Source organism: Triplophysa dalaica, chromosome 12, assembly GCF_015846415.1.
Source record: "Triplophysa dalaica isolate WHDGS20190420 chromosome 12, ASM1584641v1, whole genome shotgun sequence".
NCBI lineage: Eukaryota > Metazoa > Chordata > Actinopteri > Cypriniformes > Nemacheilidae > Triplophysa > Triplophysa dalaica.
Genome location: NC_079553.1, coordinates 18748924 through 18766385, shown reverse-complemented (window position 1 = coordinate 18766385; position 17462 = coordinate 18748924).

Here is a 17462-nt window from a genome sequence, read left to right as displayed (position 1 = left end):
AGTGATTTTATTAAGACAGCTGTCCTATAGGAGGCGCTGTGGGACCTATGTGTAAGTCCATTCATTTTACAGAAGACACACAAATTCAAAAATAAATTTGTATTAATTTAATATAAGTCATATTCTGATTAATTTATAGGCCTGCTAACAGAAGGACAAACAGGATCCGTGGAAAGATGTAAGTATGTTCTTCAGACAGAGCTAAACTGTGAATATTTAGTGTGACAGCAGATTTTAAAGGTCGTTCACTGCACACCTTTCTGTCACACAAGTTTATTCGTGAGTGTGACCGAATTTAACACATGCTCGAAAGGACACTGACTATTGAACTTTCTATAGGCCCAGTTCAGAGTTGAATTATGTAAACAGCCTGGTGGTGTTTTTTGTTTTGCATTAGTACATGTTTTATACATCCGCTTACTTTTGGTTCACATCAGAAAACATCCATATAAAACAGCGTCTTCAGCCTCTGGGCGTCACTGTATTTGCCAGTTGTCCCAGTTTTTCTTTTCAGATGGTGAAATGAATAAAAGATAAACTTGTACGGTTCTTTCGGTAAAACCAAAGATACAGTTCGGTGAAACAAAGAGACAGATAAATAATACGTCACGCTGTACCTCAGACAACAGATTCACCGTCATGTGATCAAAAGCGTCTTTCTTGTCATCACTGAAAGATACACGACAAACACATACAAAACTGACTGTTCATTTTCTAATTTTGTAAATTTATTTATTTCATGTCAAAGTGCCAATCTTCACACTCTGTTAAAACATCCTTATGAAAAATCACCAAAGGTAATTCTGCTATATATATATAGCTGCTATATATATGGGTCAATGGCGTGTTTTGTGTCCAAATTCATTATTTTCCTAAAAAGAATTTGAATAAATACATGTCATATATCAAATGGATCTACAATATGTCCTTTATGAGAAACCCTTTTCATTTTATTGAAATTCAATAGATTTTTTGAGTTTTGGTGTTTGAAAGACCAAAAATGTCAGGTGGTGCGACCGTCCGAACATACAAACAGAGAACAAAACTGAGAAATAAATGTTAATTTTCTCAATAAAATTCTTAATAAAATATTTTGGCATGATTTTAGGTTAAATTTCTTATATATGAGGGGAAAAATACTCAGTGCTAAATACATTAAATGTATATTATTTTAAATTAATATATGGTCGCACCACCTGACATTTTCTTTTTTGTCATTGACCCATAGCTTTCCTGCTCAGTGGTAAGAGCATTGCGTTAACAACGCAAGGTTGTGGGTTCGATCCCAGGGGATTGCAAATACCTATGTAAAATGTATAGGATAAAGCAGTGTAAGTTGCTTTGGATAAAAGCGTCGGCCTAATGCCTAAATGTAAATGTATACCTGCATTAAAGCTTGACTAACCTATATAAATTAAGTATATATGAGATCTCTCCATTTCCTTCATTGTCTAGACGACATTAATGAATCCCATTTCCAATTTTTTTTGTTATGTTATGGCAAAAATATAAAAATGCTAGGGAAATTTGTGTTTTCAGTGGAAGCACCAATGGCTGCGTTCCAGACATCGGATGTAGCCTGGGATATTTCCAGCATCAACCCGGAAATCATTTCCGTTACAACAATGTTTTAATAAAAACTTTTTTTTATATTTTATCGTGACTACAGTCGTTACAAAATGCCTCACTAAATCCAGAAGTTATTTCCGATTTGAGGTGGGAAATATGTGGTACGTGTCGGGGACCCAGCATAACAATAATTCAGATTGCTCCAGATCTTTAAGTATCTAAATCAGATTAACAACCTTTGATATATTGTCGGTTAAAAATATATGCACGACAAAATTGTAGCATAAAAATTGTAGCACCCCAGCTGTTTCAGAACTGAATCATGAACTATTTAGTTGACTCTCTTACACAGTTCAAACATGGATCAAACAGAAGTGCAGGAAGTGAATTGTGATTCAGTTCTGGTCATTCGAATAGCGCCTCGATGTGGATTGTGGGATTGAATATGCTTGTCTTCGAAACGCGATACTTCATGGACAGGTAGAAGATTTAACTAATCAACTGAAATCAAGCCAAGATCAGCACATATCCATTTCAGACTGGTGGCTGCAGGTAAAAATGCTTTGTAACTAAAAAGAATATTAAACAGTACACAAACTGTTGAGCGTGCCAAAAGTTAACATGACATAATTTACACATACCATGGTGTATTACTCATTGCATACTTGAAGTAGTTTGAACCAGTAGGCTTTGTTTCGAGTGGAAGCTATAGAACTCAGTTGATATGCTGAATGATGTTTTTCCTGCAGTTAGACAGGAATATATCATTGACAGTAGTTATCCTAGGATAAATTGTTAGACAGAAAGCTGATGTGTGTGATGCATGCCCTTCAACATGATATTGCATACTTTAACTTAACTTAAACAGAATTTCTATGATTTTTAAAGCATATGCGGTCCATTTGTCACTCATTCCAGAATGGCGATCTGACTCTTTTCTTCCAGCAGGATTCAGTTCTCTCACATCTGGCCGATGTATTTTTAATGAACCATTTAAAGGGCATAAACTCTTTCTCACTAGACTCTAAACATGAAGAGCCAGTCTGCTGACACATTAATAATATTTACATACTATATTTGCAATACCCTAAATTAAATATTGCTTGTGTTCTGATGCATTTGCCCTAGCAAGCAGTAGACATTTTTTTCTGAACATTGATTTTTTTATTTCACATCAGAATTTTTCCTATTGGAGAATCACAACATTGCACAAGGCTTTTTTACAGATGAACCGAGTCGCTGCACTTTGCTTTCCCTCTGTTTTCTGGGTAGAGCATTGTTATTATGTGGGGCATTAAAGGATATTTCAACCAAAAATGAAAATTCTGTCATCGTTTACTCACCTTCGAGTTGTTCCAAATCTGTATAGCTAGATGTCTTTGTTCTGTTGAACACATAGAAAGATATTTGGAAGAATGCATAGTACCAAACAGATATTGCCCCCATTGACTCCCATAGTAGGAAAAAATCCTTAAAAAGAAAACGTTATATTTTTTGTTCTGTTTAACACAAAAGAAGATATTTTGAAGAATGTAGGACAAGAAACAGCTCTGGGGCACTTTTGACTACCGTTGTGATGTTTCCTACTATGGATATCAATAGGAGGGAGGCAAAATATGTCTGTTTATAAGCATTCTTCCAAAATAAATATTTTTCTCTGTGTTTATCCTGCATTTGTCTACGTCTGTGTATAAGGACATGATGAACGCATGAACTCCATCTCCAGAGCTGATCTGAGAGTTTATTTCATAAGCATTTCACTGTAAGAGTAAAGATATCGTCAACCACACATTATATGCGACTGTAACATAAATACTTTTTGTGTTTATTTTTTCTAATATAACAGATGTTTTAAACTATGCTTCAACTGTTTGGACTCTGCTACAAAAAATCTAAATCCCTGTAGCACCAGTGCCACGTGCAAAAAAACTTAACGCACAGCCCTTGACCAAATTTTGTGAGTAGACCCTTATACTCCCGTAACTGTTCTGTGTACAGTTCAAAAGTTTCCCTACATTTTTAAAGTCATTTAAATTTCAATTATTTTAAACTGACTAAAAAAACGATGTGAAAATCCAAAATTAATACTTTTTAAATATAAATTCAAGTGACTTGTTAATCAATTTTGATATAACAAAAGTCAGCTTTTTAATAAAAGTTTATAAATGGATTTTTTACAGTGTAAAGAACAAAATTTATTCAGCACTTATCTGATTTTATATTATTCTGTTCAGGTTTTTTGGAATTTGAATGTATGAGTTTTATCACAGAGGTGTATTGTATTCTTTAAGATCATAGGCTTGGTAGACCAAAATCTGAAGCTAATATAAGACCTGGTGGACTAAAGTCTCATTCTCATTCTACCCATGTGTCCTTGGTTGCTGGTTTCCACATGTGTTGTTGCTGTTATGTGCAGGAATCAAAATTCAGCATCCAGCAGATTGTGGATCAGACTCTGAGAAATTGATCGGAGTGTCAATTCCCAAAAGCTTTCAGTGGCAGGTAGTACTGATCCCCGGTTTCGGATACACAGCCCAATGAAAGCAATTGGCTTTTCTCATTGATTTAAATAAATAGTGTGGTGTAATAATTTATAACATTTTCAAAACACAATACAGCACTGAGACTGTGCGTGAAATATTGAGCAACCAATCTTTTACTGATATTTTTGTACTTTCGTTTACACATTTCATGATAAGTTGCATGCTTACTAAATTTAGTGCTAAAACAATGCAACCATGGAAGAGTACAGATAAATAGTGTAAACCAAATTTGTTTAGTTCTTCTTTCACTAATTTTTTTATATTGAAGCTTGACTCCTTCAGGTGGTAGTAATAAAAAGCGTTATCCACCTGGAGTTTGTTTGAACTGCTTCTTCACAAAGTAGATTTTCAAAAGACGTTATCCACAAAACTGTGTCATTTTCTATAAAGATGCTTGTTTGGTTCACCCTGTCTTTGACCTTTGACTGCTGACAGTAGAATAAGCACTTCCTTTGTAAAACGCAGCATCTCCTTGACATCTTCATTGACATTTTCACCATGTCTCCAGCCGTCAGCCATTTTTTCTGTGATGTATCTCCCCTACCATTCCCTGAGACGTGAAGTTTCTCCCAGCAGGAATCTGCTTCCCGCTTCTCTGCTTTGATAAACACATTTTAAACATCCTGTGTCACCTTGTGCAAACTGATCTGTGTAATACAAAACTGCACATCTGTGTCAGTATTTTTATTCATGAACGTGAGCAAAAATTTAATTGTTTGTGTTTTTATGTTTTCCGTGTTTTGATCCCCCTGAAATGCTCCAAATTTTTTTGCAGAATCCAACCCTGCATATACTGTATCCCACACATCATTTATAACCCTGAAGAATAACATACTGAAGTATAAGAAATTGAATTCTCAGTTACTATCATCGCAAGTTTCTCAGCGGCTGCATGATATGTTGCTGTAATTGAGATAAAACAAGCGCTCATGAAAACCCATTTCCCGTTGTGGTATCTGTTCATCAGATACTGTATCGACGAGCGGGAGTCTTATCGCAACGGGCATCGCTGGCCTCTGCTGGGCGTTCAAAGGTGCTCATATCTCTACACCTGATTTCCTACCAATATTAATTCTGCCCTCAACACATCTATCTGGCTTAAGGGCATCGATGCTCGATACAGGCTCAGTGGTCTTCTCAAATGTAATGAAAAACTTCAAAGCTCTCCATCGGCGCTCATTTACATGGTGGATCAGATATTTTTTTATTTGTTCACTGCTTGAACTTCGCAACTGCTGAGCAATTTTGCAGAATTCATCCATGAAATAATTTTTATAGCTGTCCTTTTGAAGTTTCCATCCATCCATTTTCTACCGCTTATCCGGGGCCGGGTCACGGGGGCAGCACTCTAACCAGGGATGCCCAGACTTCCCTCTCCCTAGACACTTCCTCCAGCTCTTCCGGGGGGACACCGAGGCGTTCCCAGGCCAGCCGGCAGACATAGTCCCTCCAGCGTGTCCTAGGTCTTCCCCGGGGTCTTCTCCCGGTGGGACATGCCCGGAACACCTTCCCGGGAAGGCGTCCAGGGGGCATCCGGAAAAGATGCCAGAGCCACCTCAGCTGGCCCCTCTCGATGTGGAGGAGCAGCGGATCTACTCTGAGCTCCTCCCGAGTGACCGAGCTTCTCACCCTATCTCTAAGGGATCGCCCGGCCACCCTGCGGAGAAAGCATATTTCGGCAGCCTGTATCCGGGATCTTGTCCTTTCGGTCATGACCCACAGCTCATGACCATAGGTGAGAGTAGGAACGTAGATTGACCGGTAAACTTTTGAAGTTTAAGAAACAATTAAGTGTTGAAATGATTTTCACAAAAAAGTAAAATTCAAACAATGTTTTTATAATTTAAGAGAAATATGGGTAAAGTCATGCAAAACAACATTTGTATAAAATAAAAAAATCATATAATATATTAAAGTTGATAATTTACAAATATATCTTTTATAAAGCCATGCAAATGTTTTGAAGAGAACACACAAAACTGGCACCATTTGAATCGTGGCAACATCTCCAGGATGCTTCAGGTTAAATTTTGCGCCTTTTTTGTACCTACCTACCATAATTGTTTTTGCAATTCACCTCAGTACAAACCTTCAGGTTTCACTTTATTTTGAGATCTAACATCTTAACAGGAGATGTTACTAACACATCATAAAGTGATGTACCGGAGAACACCGTAAACAGTCTGAAAATAGAAAAAATCTCCTGCTGGTTAGACTATAACCATAGACTGTAATAAGCCATTATCCCATTCATGATCACATGACACCTGTAAATGTCACACTTTCACATGCAAATACTGTCCTTTATGTTCTGTTTTATCTATTAAGTAGATAAAAAGAGAAAGAGAGACCAAACAGTATCTGACAGTCTTGTAAGAAAGAAGTGATGTAGCGTCTAAAATGAGTTCTGCTGAAGGTCATCGGTTCTCGCGGCTGCCGTGTCGACCCTGCTGCTCCACCATTAGTCTCTCCTCCCCAATATCAGTGATCTGTTAGGTATCCGTGTGTGTACATCATCATTTTGTTCTGCTTGGGAAATTATTGGATGAAGTTTGTTGTAGCAAAATGGTCTATGAAGCAAGAGAAATGTCTTAGCATCTGAAATGCGCCGTTGACACCTTAAAATGTAGTCTAGGTGGGTTTCTCGATTTAAACGGATCTACTGCGGTACGGTACCCAAGCCTCATGTTCAAATGTCATCTGCTCATGTGTAGATACTATGTGTAAGGAGGTGGCTAACAGAATTCATGGTTGGTTAAAATCTCTCTGTCTCTTTGATTTATTTATGAGTGCCCACCGGGGTGTTCATGGAAGCACATCAGAGGCATCCGTCACAGGCCTCTCGTCTCAGTACACCGTCCATCGATTTCCACGTCTTCCAGCGGACACTTGCCATCAATCAATAAGGTAACAAGTCTTTATTTCTTCTGGGAAAACCCAGACTTTCCACTGGCACATCTGTTGACAACAGAAAGGTCTCTGTGCGTAATCAGAACTTTGTAGGGCCAACCTGAATTTAATCAAACTCCTGTTGCAGTTATTGAAATAGTGTAGTCTTAATGATTTGTGTTTCATTACAGTGTTAAATTATTCTGTAATTTCATGTTGTTTGAGTTAAAAATCAATGATTTGTTATTGCTTTGTTTTATGCTTCAAAGAAAATGGCGGAAGTAAAGCATGTGCGCACCCATCGCCAACAAAACACACACATGTGACTTAGTTTCACTTACTGCATGCGATTCATGTCAGGCATCTTTTAGAGCTGGGAGCGCTTCTTTTATCAGTTTTAAATGATCTCCAAATCCAGTATTATATCCACCGTTTTATGTAACATCCATCATTGAAATGAAGTGAGCAAACAAACACTGCTAAACTTCGCGAACACAGTGCTCTCTCTCTTGCTGCGGCTGGTTGATGTGTGCGCATGCTCCTTGTCCTGCTCTCATTGACGCGGTTGTGTGCTCTTTCTTCTCGCTCTGGCGGGTTGACGCGTGGGCATGCTTTGCAGGCAAAATTGTCCAGTAAAGGGACTAAGAAAGGTTGTTAGGAAAAATATTTTCATGTTCGAAAAAAACTTTCCAAAACCTATACGAGCGCTGGGGGAGTGTCTCGAGCACAGAAATACTACATCATACATATTTTTGACAAGTTGACCATGTCAAGCATGAGAAGATAGCACGTTCCGGGGGGCGTCACTAGACACCTTTTACTGGGAGGCCCGTTTCAAGGCCCGATTTCACAGACACGGCTTAGCTTAAACCAGCCTTAGTTGAATTTAGATATTTATGTAGCTTTTATAAAAATGCCCTCTGAGAATACATTGCTTGTATGAATCTTGAGACAAAACAATGGCACTGATATATTTTAAGATATTTCTGGGCAAGTTGTATTCAGTCAAGACATGTCACACATTCATTTCAGTCTGTTTTGTCTGTGAAACCGGGCCCAAATGTTAAAGATAAGCTCTGAAAAGCCAATGAGATTGTACAAGGCCACAGAGCAGGTTACAGCATCAAAACACATTGAATGAGACGTCAGTCATCCATATGCAAGCGTAAAAGTGACAAAGCTTGAGACCGATGTTTATTGCTTACTTGATTCATCTCCATGAAAGCTGCAGTGTGGTGTGGCAGTTGAGAGCAGATGCTGTTAATCTGGTGCTTGAAATCACATTTCTGGTATGGATTCTATAATATTTTAATGTTATTTAATAACTAAATTGAAAATATATATTGCTTTTCACTAGATGTTATTAAAATCAATGTGCCAGAGAGGAAAACACATTTTCCACTAAGCTTGTCGTTCTCAGTAGAAAGACATGAAGAGATAGAAGAGACATAAAAGTTTGCAGAAATATGATGTGTTGCGATGCATTCTGGGATTGCATTGTACATGATGATGCACGAGATGCAGCATTGGTGTTTAACTGAAACATGGTTAATGTGAAACTGGCTTCACATCAGCATATGGGACGTCAGTGGTTTATCAGGGTAGCCCATATACTGTATAAGATGTTAAATAGAGTTAAAATCGCGCTAAAGTGTTAAAATGAGTTCTACATAAATTGTTCAATTACTGTTTACATACAGCATGACATTTTACCTTTTATGTGTGTATTTACTTGAACTCTATTCATATATTTCTACTTCAGCCTAATTTGAATTCCAAACATGCCTAGTTAAGCTAACCAGCTGAAAAATCATTTCACTGCCCTTTGGGGTGTAGCACTTAAACTTATTGGTATGATCCATTGCTCCCCTGCTCACGGTGGAATGGTTCGGTCTGTATTCAGAAGGTCAGATGCATGTGTGTCTCATCCTGCGCACAGATGCCTGTTACAGTGACCGGCTGCATAAACTCATCACACAAACACCCGGGACATGAACGGACCTGCGTTCTGAAAGTGAGTTATAGTTGTTCTCTTTTCTCTCTTGAGCATGTTTAGAAAATCATGAAGCATCACCTGTAAGTGAAATGTGCTGGTGTGTGTCTGAGCACCTGGATTTTGTGACAGTTGATGCATCATAATGTTGTATGTATGGAGACCTCGTGTGGGGCTTTTACTTAATGTGGACTTCCACAAATATACTTTCTTTTAGTGTTTGAAGGTTAAAGAGATGTATCAACTGAATTTCTAACTTATTGTCGGAGAACATATTAGAAACAGAATTTAACTTTAACCTTAGTAAAAAAAACAAGACAATTGAGATTTAGTCATTTTAGGTTATTAATATATTTATATGTTATAAATGAATATTTGAAGTCATGTAGTAAAATTTCATATATGAATTATCAGTAATTCATTCAGTTCACATTATATTTTTATTTAGTTTTTCATAACATTCTCATTTAAAGGTGGTTTTGCTATAATAATAACACTTCTAATTTTGTTTTAGTTCGGCATTTTTTTTCATTCTCCTAGCTGGCGTACTGCAAAAACAAAAATAAATGAGGTAAAACGCTAAAGAATGATGTTTTAACCCTCGGCTAGAGATCTGTCCCTATTTTAAAGTTCTTCTTTCTAAACTTCTGCATGAGAATCCTTGTGACATCCCTTATGAAGCTTTAATAAGACTTCTACGTATACTTCAAATATTGTTTGTTTTTCGCCCAAGTAAATAAACGGCAAGCAATTCAGAGCATCACTTTCGATAGTACGAGTACACTACGACTGAATGCCTTAGCTTTTAGTTCAGACAGGTTTTTGCATATGTTTTTCAGAGAAGCAAATTTCCTTACTGCTGTTCTAGGACATAGACTTTGTACAGTCAGTCTTAAACTCTAGAGGGCGCTCTTCAACATACACGAGCCTCCAACACAGAATAACAAGTATAGATGCTTCAGTGAAAGTCAAAAGGCAGATTTAATCTGTATTTTTGTTAAGACACTGACTAAATGAAGAGTTAAGGTTTTAAAAAATCATGTTTTTTATTGTGCATTCCTTGTAATATAAAACAAACTGAATTAAGGTTGTTTTGACTAAGCAATAGTAAAAATACAACTAACCAACACAATAAAACATAATACAAACATAACACAATAAAAAACATGACTTTATGTGAAAGGAATTAGAAATGATTACAAGAGGTGTGGATGTCTGTCGAACACAATAAATTCTTGATTATTTACTCTTTTAAAGCAGCCCGTGGCATTAGATGGTATGTAAAAATAAGGATTTGCATGGATAGTACTATTAATAAAATGGATCATTCCGACTCTCAATTCTGATTGGTTGAACCATGTTTAAAGCGTAACATGCTGATAAATGCACACGTGATCCCAGATTCTATATGAACGCACTGCCTGCTACTCATTTAACTTGGCTCAACAAGATCCTTTCAATCTAGCTGTTGAAGTAATGCCAAGAATGCATTTGCATTATACATTTCTGTCTGACGCATTTCAATGCAACAATGCACTCCACTCCCTGTCGTTTTGAGAGCGCCTGGACCCAGTGGTTGCCATATTGCTTTATTAAAGGAAGCTTTTGAGCATTTTATTTTATAAAGCAGCTCAGATGACTTGAATCCACTAGAAATGTTTTATCTTTATACCCGCTACTGTACCTCCTACCGTACGCAGCAGAAGTTATGTTTCAGATTGTAAATTTCTCTCTTAATAGGTGTTGGATAGCCTTTACAGACTCTTTTTACTGTACAATTATAAGAGATATATATTAAGAAGGACTTTCATCATTACATAATTTACTGCAGCAGTAAAATGACGGAGGCTTTATCGACTTCAAGGCTACTGTGTCATTTGCTGCAGTGTGGCTGGACGATCAGGTTTCTTAGAAGAATCTGCGTCTTTCTGTCTTTATAACCACTGTAGGTTTTCTGACATGAAAACAACACATGAATTCATTTTAAGTTGTCAAACGTTTTTGACAGCCAATCAGATTTTAATTTTTGTTGTTCTGTGTTTTGAGGGTGTTGATCTAGGGATTGCATTATAAATGAATTTCTTGGACAGGATTGTTCTTCCAGCTTCAACAAATAATGTTGACCCAGGAAAATGCCTCGCTCAGCAAAACTCAAGACGTGCACAGCCTCCTGTTTCAATATGTTTCGATTTTCTCCCACAACGCTCAAATCCAACAAACGACATCACAATTTTTATCACTAGATGCCTCAATATTATGTAGATCTTTAAAGTTGTGTCAAAACTTATTGAAATTAACAGAAAATTAAGTATTAATGTGTACACTTTGATAACAAGGGGTCTGATCTAACGTTTATTATTCATGCAGTGCATCTTCAAATGTTCGCTCTGACTTCACAAAGCAAAGGCTTGAATTACGCCTTTTAGTTTTCTGTCATTGTAATTGCGCAGAGGAGCTTTTCTGATCTCTGACTGAAGTTAAAATTCAGCTTCAGTCTTTCAGAAACCACACGATGACAGCTGTTCTCTCAGATCCTCAAGAACATTTGGGGTTTATATGGTTATGCTTCAGCTTTGACGGGTTCAATCATTCTCAACACATACTGAAGGTTCACCAGGTAAATCCACAGATATGTTCCAAAACTGTGTGAACTGCTTTGCTTTTGAAGGACAAACATGATTCTGTCTTTAACTTTGGCCAGAAGATGGTATCTATGAAAGCAGCATGCGGTTTTTGCCTGCATTTACTAGACAGATATTGCATTCAAAATCTATGACTTAATATGCAGCTCAGTAAGTTTTGGAATAGAGACAAGGTTTTGTTGTTTTGAACATTGTATTACACCGGTCATGTTCAGGCTCTCTGGCATTAAAGTGAGCTCATGGTCTCGCGTAACAATGTAAATCCCACATCCTAAGAGGCCAGTTTCAGTTTTCCAGGTGGTCGAGTTTTGCTACGGGTTCAGGCTATAGTGATATATAACTCAGCCGCACTTCATTTATGAATCAATAGCGCGATTATGTGAACTAGTCAGTGATTTATATGGGTTGTGTGGGATTGGATGCAAAATTATTCTTATCGGTTTCTTTTATTCATGAACTGAGAATGTATGACTTCTAATATCATAAGTACTAACTTATGTGTTCAAAATCTGTGTGAGGTCATTACACACATTGTGTCAGTGTGTGTACTCATTATATTTTGGGGATAAATTTGTACCCAAAATTGAGCAAAACCTGATACTATAGTGTTATGCATAGTTTCTTTTACAACGCTATGATAGCAGAAAAATGCTCAAAGATATTTTTTCCGTTATAATTCTAATTGCAATAAGTATTTTTAAAGTTTTGGGATTTAACTGTCTGCTGTTATATGTGTGAAGCAACATCACATAAATGTGTGGTCACTGATGAGCATTTATAATGTGCATACACGATGTGGCTCATCAAATTTGCCTTAAAACGTTTTCTATTATTGTGATATTTTATCAACGTTTCTAACTTTCACTCTCGCTTGTACAATAGTGTAGCCTTGAATTCTATAAAGAGCTCATTAGCTCATTAACTCACAGTTTTAACAGCCATTAACGCAGCTTTTCAGATGTGATAATATTGAGTGATGGATGTGATGAAGAGTTTATATTGCTGGAGGTCTTGTGAAACACTATAAACAGCAGTGCTGTACGGCCATACTGTGGATTAGGAAAGGATTTGCTCTTTTAAGCCTCGCTTACAGTTATTGACCCCTGCGGATCTGTCTGACGTGTGCATTTACATGTATAACAGGCCATGTTATGATCTAGTCAGTGACTGATGTCCAGGTTGTTGTTTTTTTGTTGAGAATCTTGGAACATTGTACTTGTGTGTCCCTGCATGTGCAATTATTAGGGGTCAAGTCCCGTGGATCCGTTAGTTTTCCTATTAGTAATATTCTTTCCCATTGAGTCTGTAACGGCCCATAGTTGATGCTTGTAGCTATATTTACTATAATTTTTGTATGAAAAAAAGTCTGCCCATAATGATTAAATTAGTGAATTTTTTACAATTTATTTTGCATTTCCATTTTGTAACGCAGAGGTGACCTTCACCTTGAAAGAGGCTTTATGTCCAGATGCTGATAGTCCATATGATGAATATGACAGATAACTGCCGTACTGCACTCACGTGACGGGAATGAAATGCTCTTGTGGCACAGGCTGTAAATCTGTGTTGTGCTCATGGTGCTACTGAAACTCGTCCGAGCCACGAGATTAAATTTACCTCTGAACAAAGTCATTTTTGAGCAATAGCTCTGGAGCATTTGTCTCTGTCGACATAATATCTATTTGTGTAATGACTCAGCAGAATAAAACTAAAGTTAGACTGACAGAGTCCCACCTTGCCTTAAGCTTAAAGGAGGTATGAATTAAAATCACAATTTTAACCAGAGCTTTTGTTATATAAGAGGGAATCGTATTCACGTGACCATCATGTAAGTGTCAGAACTGAAAATGCCCTTGTTACGGAAATTACATCTATAAGTGACACCAGGCCCAGAGATGCACCTATCTATGACGACATTGATAGGTCAAACACTGCCTCCACAGAAAAATATCAACGACTACTTCTCTAGCCCCGCCCACTGGTTCGCGCCTGACAATGCTGAAGTAACACAAGTGGCGCAGAACCAGATAGAGCAAGCAAGCAATAAACAAACATGCCGTAACAGATAGCAAAATATTGTGCCATCCCTTGTTGTGGAAGAATACAGTCACTTCATAACCTTTCTTCGGATTCCGATATCAGGAATGCGGGGTTAAAGTTTTTTTTTAAAGAAGTTCCGCATGTGGGAAAAACATGGAGCGTTTGGTCGTTTAATTTCTCTGAGGATTCCTTCGTGAACAAGGCACAGGCTTTGTGGAGAGACAAAAAGTATAAAGCTGTGCTGTGCCGTCAATATTGGATCCGATAGGAAAGGCGCAGCAATCTTATGTGAGTAAAAAAAATTGTACAATGCGTCACTATTGCTTTGTTAGAGATTGCTTGATGTGCCCTTAGCACTATTCACCACAGATTAGTATTACATCGGGACTTCTAGTCATTTGTATTAATTACAGAAGTTGTCTGTGATCTTAAGCCTATGTGAATTGGGATCTCTGTGATTTGACTGCCTCATATATAATTTTTCAAGGTTTTATCCACCGTTTGCAAATAATGGAGGCTGTTTTGAAGTGTTTTGGTATTATTTCGGATGCTGGGTGATATCAGTAAGTTACAGGGAGTCTCCCGTTTGTTTATTTTTCATGGATCTCTGGTAACATTTGAGACCCGTAATCAAAGGTGATCATTTGTCCAGTTCGTGATCACTGGTCTTAAATGCTGACAGGTACGGTCATATATCATTAAACGCAATACAAGTATCGGCTATACAAACTATACGCAAAGCCTTGCCATCACATCCGGGAAATAAGTCAGTAAATTTGAGGAAAATCATCCCGAATGCGTCACATGAAATACTGATGTGGGGAGGTAATTTATACATCACAGGAGGTCTCCAGATAATACCAATGCCCTGCGAAAACTGTGAATTGTGCTAATGTGTAACCTAACATTATGTACAAACCAAATTCACAGAAGCCTCCAACTACTCAAACTGCTATCCAATCAATGCAGAGGGCGTTAATTTATAAAGTCTTCTATGCGGCACACCCATTAAAACCGAGAATTTGTAGAGCTGGCCTCAGAGACCTGGTAGAAAATAGCCTATTACTTATTGATTTTGTTGTTTTTTGATGTATTTTAAAATAGTTGGCTATAGACCACCTTGTATTTGCGCTTTAACACTTGCGAGCCCTATACATCCAAAATAAATGCAAACTTTTGAAATGATCTGACACAAATATAACCTGCCACTCTTCACAATCCTAGTTCATTGCTCTTTTTGCAAAAAAATGTAATTTTGCCAATGGCCCTACTTCCACATAAAGTTAAATCAAATTAGCTAGCTCAAAAATTTGCTAAAAAGTTAACATGCAAAACACTTTACTGGATAGGATTTTTTGTCAGCTGCATGTGTGGAACATTTGTCAAGGAAGAAAGGGCAACATGTTTTTGATTCACACCCTGCAGCAATTCATGTAAAAATATCATCCGAATGCACCACCACGTGAAACATGGATTCTGTCTTCCGACCTTAAGGGAGGCAAAATTGACCTCGGACATAATAAAAAAAAAGATCGCATTTGTGAGCATTTTGGTGGCAGTCTAGAGCCCTGGTTTATGTTGAGCGTGTAAGATGAGGCTGCACGGGATGAAGACAGAGTATTGACTAGCAAATCTGCAAGGTCAAAGCTATGTGGATTGCTGGATTGAATATAACATAAATATTCTTGAGCACATTTGAAAAGTGGTCTGCATTGACATCATTGACATCATTTCCACTGAAACAGGAAGTTTAGGAAAGATATTTGATAGCTGAGGCTCCTCCCTCTTTTAAAATAGCCAGTAGCGTTTGGTTTACCTTACAGCCTGAATTCTGATCAAAGCTTAAGTGCAAAATTATCATAAAAATCTAAGCCATAATAATCATTAACCCAAATTGGCGGAAGTGAGAAGATGAACATTTTGAATGCTTCTGTCTTCTAAATGTGAAATGTATAAACTATTGTGATCTAAAACATTTACAGATATCTTTAAGATGAACATAATCATACTAAAAGCCCAATTTTTTTTAATGCATTTGGCAGGTGGCAAGACATGATATCTAGACGGGTCAGTAAAAATATTTAACTGGGCTTACGTCTTGAACTATCTTTTTTTCAGCACAGATATTTTCCTATAGACATCATGTTAAAAATAGTTCAGAATATTCATTTATAGTAGTACGTATACGTAAGGATTTCTCAGGAATCTCCGTAATGCACCCCCGCTCAGGAGGACAGTTTAATAATTCATTTAAACAAGTGTATCTGTTCCAGGGTTGTAAGATCTTGTAATGAATACACCAAGCAGGTCTTAGAAAATCCCAGCAAATTCCTTTGAATGCTCAAAAAGTGTTGCCGTGCATGAGTAAAGCCGATTTTGAGGAACACAACATTTGCAATTTTCTTTGTTTTTCTCCGTTGTGACATCATGCAGCAGATGTGAGAATCTGAAGCAAAACATGAATAAATTAGATAAAATGAATAAAACATTTGAGTCAAATCCTTTTATATTACTCTTTTATGTTATTGTAAAGTTATTTAGCCTGACTGGTTTTGCAGGCGGTTCTATAATCAGCAGCAGTGATCTGACAATAAGTATAGCAGAGCCACACTTCCTACTGGTCAAAAGTTGTAGAACACTTATTCATAGTTATTCACATACTTAGTCAATTATTCATATCTTTTTCTACATGTTAGAAAAAAAATGTAAACTTGGCAAAACACAAAGGGAACTGTGTTCTAAATCTAAGCAAAAACTTTATAAACGTTTTATGCAATAAAGCGGCTTTTTATCAATCAGCTTACACCCTGAGATGCTTGAACATCCATTACAAACACATTATATTAAATACAAGTTTAGTTTGTAATGAAAAAAGGTTATATTTGCACAAGCATATTTTTGGCTACAAAACTTATTTCAGACATTTAATAATATCTTATGAAAATGCTTTTGAAGATAATGATAAACCTTTCTCACAAGTCTTCTGACACTTTGGATCGATATTTAAATGTTTAAAATCTATAATTGAATCTATACTGTTTAATAATCTGCATTTCTAAAAGTTTATTATATCCAGCAAACACGATTATACATTAATTTGGATACTGGCAAGAGGTCACTTTAATGTCTTCTAGTACTTGCATACTACTCAAATACTTTTTTCATTAACAAATTAACTTTTGTCCATAGTAAATAATTAGGAAGCATAAGAAACCTATATGGAGAATTAGGGAATTAGGTGAATATTAACATAATGTTAGTTATGAATGTCTTTATGAATCTGGATGAACAAACTGTGCTTTGATAAATTGGACGGCAGACAGCGATGGAACTAAAGCTTCTGAATATCGCAAAAAGAAGCTGTTTATACGCCAGCCGCGATTGCAAGAAAATTTCCATAATCATGGCATGTTTTCTGCTGGCTTCATTTGACCCCTGATCCCCAGAGATGTTACCAGGTTTAATGCTTTAAGAATCGGGTAAATTAGAGAGAAAGAGAGAAAGAGAGAGAGAGAGAGAGAGAGAAGGAGGATGAGTCACTTTACTGCAGAAAAACACAGATTAAGACCAAAGCCAAACAAACGCACACACACGGCTGATTTGTTTGTTTCTGTCCTTATGAGCGGAGGATGAATCAGAATGACTTGCTTTGTAATGCTGGATGTTCTGTTCTGTAAAACGCGTTTCACACATCGCGTATTTAGTTTGCTTTCTGTTTTGTGCACATCACATGGGTTCCGTCCTATTAACTTTTGTGTTGCTAATGTGAATTATGCTTTGTGTGAG